This window comes from Megascapheus bottae, chromosome 13 (genome assembly GCF_031878675.1).
Source record: "Megascapheus bottae isolate mThoBot1 chromosome 13, mThoBot2.hap1, whole genome shotgun sequence".
NCBI classification, from domain to species: domain Eukaryota; kingdom Metazoa; phylum Chordata; class Mammalia; order Rodentia; family Geomyidae; genus Megascapheus; species Megascapheus bottae.
This window is the reverse complement of record NC_143521.1, coordinates 23,998,509-24,005,536: the sequence shown is the minus strand read 5'-3', so window position 1 is coordinate 24,005,536 and position 7,028 is coordinate 23,998,509. Positions and strand designations below refer to the sequence as shown.

Below are 7,028 nucleotides of genomic sequence, written 5' to 3'. Positions count from 1 at the left end.
GTTCTGCTGTCTTGTGACACAGCTTGGTGTATGTGTATAAGAAATAATCACTATGTGGCCTGTCATACAAAATGTATATTCTAAGGAAATAATGTATAAAATGAGCTCAAATAAATCTGGCAGGAATCTAGTATGGAGCAGAAACTTCATTTCAATACATGTAACCTAATACATAGGATATTACATATCTTCTACAACTTTGCTACTTTTTATCTGTTTTATTCTTTCATCATCTGTTTTCCTCTCTGAGCTTCTTACTATTCAAGTATGCCTCATGCGGGTTCATTTTTAGTGGCAAGGCTCTTTAAAACCTGTATTTTCTGCAAGTAAATTCTTAGAACTAAGTTCTTCAAAAGCTTGTATTCATTCCTCTTCAACTTCAGTTTTTGTACTTCTTCAGCACCATCTCTCTATAGAATCAGTCAAACCCATCATAAAGCACTGTTTATGTCCATCAAACACAAACACTAGAATAAGTCATGAGCTTGGTGAGTTGACTGCTTTTTGATTTTGCATAGTGTGTTCCACTCAGGTTTTCAGTTTTTCTCCATCACTTATTGTGCCTGTTTGGTTTTATTTTCCATTTTTTAGAAATCAGTTTCCAATGCTGTGTTGATGGACCAATATCATGCAGATTGGATTTGACTTGTAGAAGAAATGTCTAATATTCATCTAAGTGTAAGAGCTCCAAGATGAATAGCTCACTAACTTCTGCTGCTCTGACCTAGTTTTTATTTTAATTTTGTGATTTACTTGACACTATATTGCCCTCACTTTTTGCTCTGCTCTAGAATTCTTTTTTATTAAATAATTTATTAACATTGATTTTTACATCATATTTCAAACGACATGTTTAACAAACATGTGTTCAAGAAGGGAACCTATATAATCATTGGCACTTAGTTTTTAGAACATAATCAAAATTAGGCTAAGGGTTTGTATGTCATAGATACTTATTAATTTATGAAATAAAATATGTCTATAGAGTCATAGGTTTTCATGTCTATGTAGTTATGTTTATATTTCCAATACCATGGCCATAACATTGGGTATGCAAATATTGAGTCCTCTCTCTTATACTGTTTGGATCTAATAGCCACATATTAAGGATACCATGGAGATGTTACCATTTATTGAAACAGCATCATATTTCTGCTCCCTTAGCCTAACTTATACTGTGGCAGAGTGAAAGGTAGGATACAAAACAAGGAATAAGAAAGTGTTTCATTTAACCAAGGAAACAAATACAACACAACCACAAAAAAAATATTACAAAAATGCCATACAATACAAAAAAACCTAAATACAAAGGAAGTAATACCTTTGAGCCATAAGTTCTTCTTAAGACCAATTCTTTCCAGCCCCAGGAATGTGAATGGCCAAATTGCTTGAATATCAATAATAATATCTGACAAGTATTTATTTCTTATCCTTGACTTTTCCAGTATTTTTTTCACATCTGTATTTGTAAGAATAATTTTTGTCAAAAAGCAACATTGTTAAGGCCCTCCATTAAAAGTCAACTCAGTAGAAGCTGAGTCATGATTCAAATAATTTTTAATATTTTACTAATTATACAGCTTGCTACTTCTATTATATTTCAAGGAATCTATACAAAAGAAGCAAATCACTTTTGTAGTGACTTGAAAATACTGGTTAACTTTCCTTCATGTCTTCCTATAGGAAGCTACTATGCTGCCCATCAAACCCATAGAAATGAATACATGTCCTATGATGCAGAACTCTTGGAAGAGGTCAAATATAAAATGTGTGTATTGCTTTTTCTTATTTGAATAGAAATTTCTGGAAAATGACTAAAATATGCACTTCATAGAAATCTCTATTAATATCAATATTATTTACTTAATACTGAACTACTTCTTTTAGCAATGAACATTCATATTCCTCAGTTCACATTTATACTTTCTCAGATGTGTTAAGAGAAATTACCTCATCCATCAATTGAAATGTGTTTACATCCTTACTTTTAAGGATAACTATTATCTTCAAATATAGAAAAAATTGAGGAACTCTATAAAGACAGCAATGTAGTACCATGCTTTTTCACTACATAACAACTTCAGTAATAATATTCCATATTTATTTTGTTGTAATGAGAAAGTTTGATTTTAATGTATAAACTATGAAGGCAACTAAAAGACATTTGCAATCTCACCAAATGTCATTGAATATTTATGACAGGAAATTATAAGACACATTAATTTCTTTCTCTATGCTGATTTTTATCTGCAATAATAACATGAATAATGTTCATGAACTGAATTCATTTATTAATTCTCTGAACAACTAAAAATAACTTTCAATTGGAACTTTTCATGTATCATTAATCTGAGTATTTGTTTATTTGCTTTTAATTCAGTGATTCATTCACCAGTCTCTTAATGGACTCTGGAAATAAGCTAAATATTGAAATAGAAAGTAGAAATAGAAAGATTTCCAGATGGATATTATTCATACACTCAAATCACTCATACATTATTAGGTCAAAATAAACACGAGCAAAGGTCATGCAGTGATCAATGTCCTAGTATCATTTTGGCAAACACATTGAAAAACTCTACTTTCTGAAGATATATATTGTCTTAGGCTTTACCAAATAAATAGAAGTTGGAAAGAGCAGAGGAAATTTAAAGCATACTGTAGTATTGAATTCTGTAAGTACTTATAAGGCTGAAATACCATATTAAGAAAGGTTATATGATTTTTTAATTGTTCTTGATAATATTGGAGCAATTGACAATTAGGTTTTAACATGTTTATTACATTGTTGCAAAAAATGAGAAATATATTGGAAATTGTAAAAATCCTGGGGAAACCAAAACACATGAGATCAAGATTTAACACTGACAACTATTTTTGTCTCTCTCTTCAGATTCCTTACTAAATTACTTACATATTAGACCTCTTTAGCTGCTTTCAATTTATCAACACTGTATGGCTTTGAACAATGCTTTTGCTATAGTTAGAATTCATGTTTCTGTCTTTCTCCTTCAGGAAGTTGTGTAATTCCCACTCCATACATGATTCTAGTATATTGTTAGTTTTATTTTTCCTCTGAACAAAATTCTATCTCTACCAGATTCCTGATGTATGATATTTATAGAACTCTTCAACTCTTCCAATTGAGGAGAAACCTAAGCTATTTTTTCTCAACCAGATTTTCAGTTTCAAGGCTCAACATTATGTCATATAGAAAGCAACATCTGCTCCCAAGATGTTGCTGTCCAAGGATGACCCAAGAAATCACATCACATCTTTGATATTCTCATTGGAAGCACATTTCTTAACCAAATTATGGAAAGCCACTCACTAATTCCAATGGAAATGACATTCTGCAAAATAACTGAATCTTTGAAAAAGGTAGTCTTAGCCGGAATGTCCACAAGACTGTTAACAGAAAGGAGAAGTGCATGTCATGAACCAATGACTATAGAAAGTTTAGATGACAGACCTCATAGCTCAGTTGTTCATACAGGTCAAAGCAACATATAATCCTTAAAATAATGAATAACATGAGCAGCGGCATAAATCAGCTGTATTGGACCAGTCTACTAAGCTCAGTCTACTGAGTTCAAATCCTTATACTATCAAAAAATAACCATGTATCAATTTTATGAAAAGTAAAGAAAGAAAAAATGTTGTTAAAATGAATAAGGAACAAAGTAACTACATACAGTGTAAAGTTTTATATTAGGTCTTGGAAGAGAAAAGTAGGCACATAGTAGAGAAGCTTGTGAAATAGGTCCAGTTTCTATATAAATGCTATACGTCATTATGATTATTTTTGCTATTATTGTGATATGACATGACAGAAACAGGAAAAGTGAGTTAGGGGTTGTATAGGAGCTCTAGTAGTTTTGGAACTTTTCTACATGTGTAAAGTTATTTTAAAATAGAACAGTAGGAGTCAGGCATAGCAACACATATATGTAATGACAGCAGGTAGGAGACTGAGGCAGGTAAATTAAAACTTCCAGGCTAACAAAGGCTATATAAATGTAAATAAATAAAAAATTAAGAATCATAGGAAATATTTGTTAAATGAATGAATTACAGATACTTGTGGTTTTGAGCTAAAAATCATTATTCTTTATCTTAAATTTTTAAGTATTTGTAAGGAATACTTAATGTAAACTTTCATGGAGTTGTGCACTCAGAAATATGTTAATAACAACCAGTAAATCTATGCTTTAATGTAGTATTGTAGGGCCGGGGGTTTGGCCTAGTGGTAGAGTGCTTGCCTAACATGCACTAAGACCTGGATTCGATTACTCGGTACTACATACATAGAAGCCAGAAGTGGTGCTGTGGCTTAAGTGGCAGAGTGCTAGCTTTGAGGAAAAAGTTCAAGGACAGTACTCAGACCCTGAATTCAAGCCCCAAGACCAGCAAAAAAACTGCGGTATTGTACACATTCTTTTCAATAAGATATATTTTAAGGCATTCGTTATAGTGATATATATATATATATATACATGTAACAATCCATTCCAATGTATCATAATCAATGAATAATCCATGGTCAGAAGATATACATATCATATTAATTCTGGGATCTTTGCTAATGTAACATTAAAGAATTCTTCATATCTCTAAGTGACAATGAGGTGGCTTAACAGTATACAAAAATCATATCTCTGGCCCGGTAGTTTGGCCTAGTGGTAGAATGCTTGCCTAGTATGCACAAAGGCCCATGTTTGATTCCTCGGTACTACATACCTAGAAAAAAGCTGGAAGTGCTTCTGTGGCTCAAGTGGTAGAGCACTAGCCTTGAGAAAATCCAACGACAGTGCTCAGACCCTGAGTTCAATCCCCATAACTGGCAAAAAAAAAAATATATCACATTTCTGCTGGAAGGAGCTATGTTATGTAGCTTCAGAGATCAAAGGATAAATTTTCTCATAAATGTCAACCATGAAAGTCCTCGTAAAACACATTCAGTATAATCAAAACCATTGTGCAAAAAACAAACTGAAGACACAGTTTCAGTCTTCAAGACATTGCTTTTTAAAACAACGATACAAAATCCTTTTCAAGGACATGGCACTGAGTGTTTTAATGTTTTTATTTTTGCAATGATCCTCAAAAAAGATGAAGCAAAAACAGTATCTTGGGATTCAGTAAATCAAACCTGTCTCAAAAAGCACTTGTAAAATGTCTGTAAACACTGTAAAGCTCACGTCTCTTACTGGTATCTCCCTTATTCTAAACTAGTTGGATGTTTGGTTCTGGTGACTATAACATATATAATGCAGTTTGTGGAAGCTAAAGGTCACTCTCTCTGATGTTTTGTTCTTACAGGCTTGCTGACAAATACAATATTGTGCACAGATTTAAATATTCCAATAGACCTGAGAGTCAAAAGTTTAACATTTTAGAAGGGGGGAAAAGCTTGAAAATGCCAAAATCCTTTTCTTATATGTCATAAACTGTAAAGGCCAATTTATATATAACAACTTCCTATGTTAGGGTTTTGTAGTTTGCTCATTCATTTTTCTTATTATACCATTGATGTAAGATATACTATTTGTTTCTGATCTTAAGTACAATCTTTTCTGCTTCTAGGGTGTGGTAATTGGGCAATAAGTTGTTCCATGTACAGTCTCTGCTTCCCTATACACATTTTGTTTGTGAGTCCCAGAACTTGAACTCAGGGCCTGAGCACTGTCCTTGGGCTTTGTGAAAACTAGAGCTGTACTACTTCAGTCACAGCACCACTTCTGGCTTTTTCTATATATGAGGAATCTAACCTGGATCTTCCTGCATGTTAGGTAATTACTTTGTCTCTTGGCTAAACTTCTGGCCCCCTGTATACTTTTTATATAATCCCCAATATAATAGTCTAGTGTTGCTAGAAGCAAATTCTCTGGAGGAAAAAGCAAAAGGAAACTGCAACAAAAAAGTAACTACATTGAGTATTATTGAAGATTAATCCTTTTCACACAAATATTGAAAGAGTTGTGTTTCTTTTTCACATTTCCCTATTTTAGAAACTCTTTCTCAATCATTAATAAGCTCAACTTATGTATTTCATGATGCGTTATGTAATACAGTTCAAGTTATTTTCATAATATTTCTTCCTGTTTTCTCATTTGTAAAGCAGAGTTAAAGCATGGGTGCTACTTAATGGCTTTTTGAACTTCATCACCATGCTCCATTCATTAGCTTTTTCTTTATATTTTATATATAAGTGCTACAAGTTATATTTTAGATAAATAGACTTGACATATCACACATTATTTTTTTTTTGTCAGTCCTTGGGACTAACCTCAGGGACTGAGCATTGTCCTTGGGCTTTCTCAAGGCTGCAGCCCTATCACTTGAACCACAACACCATTTCCTGCTTTTTCTACATATGTGGTAGTTAGGAATCAAACTTGCGTCTTTGTGCATGCTAGGCAAGCAATCTACCACTAGGCTAAACTTCCGGCCCATATCACACATTTTTTATGACTTCACCACTAATAACTATTATACTTACATAAATATTTTATAATAAAATAAACAATTTACAAATTCTTAATTAAAAATTTTCCCTAAAATACAGGACTTTATGTAATTTTCTCTTTTTTACATTATAGGAAAGGAAAGTGACAGCTACAGATATTATGTGGGATCTGAGCTGTCTAAGTCCCTCCAAGCTATTCTCACATGCAGTTGCTAATGAAATAAGCCATTTACAAGTTGTTAATTTAAAAAAAAATAATTGAAAAGCTGGGCACTGGGCTGGGAGTTTATCCTAGTGGTAGAGTGCTTGCCTAGCATGCATGGAGACTCAGGTTCCATTTCTCGGTACATGTACAGAGGAAAAAGCTGGAAGTGGTGCTCTGGCTCAAGTGGTAGAACACTAGCCTTGAGAAAAAGCCCAAGGACAGTGCTCAGGCCCTGAGTTCAGGCCCCGTACCAGTATGTGGTACCAAGGAATTGAACCTGGGTCTTCATGCATGCTAGGCGAACACTCTACCATTAGGCCAAATTCCCGGCCTGACATTACTGTTTATGACTGT

At 33.3% G+C, this 7,028-nt stretch overlaps 1 non-coding gene across 1 annotated transcript; it reads right to left on the bottom strand.

The window, feature by feature from the left end:
- Positions 1–6,594: 6,594 nt before the first annotated feature.
- Positions 6,595–6,711, bottom strand: LOC150055698 (small nucleolar RNA SNORA44). Its single transcript, XR_016537533.1, has one exon. It is a non-coding gene; the product is annotated as a small nucleolar RNA SNORA44 (small nucleolar RNA).
- Positions 6,712–7,028: the final 317 nt, after the last annotated feature.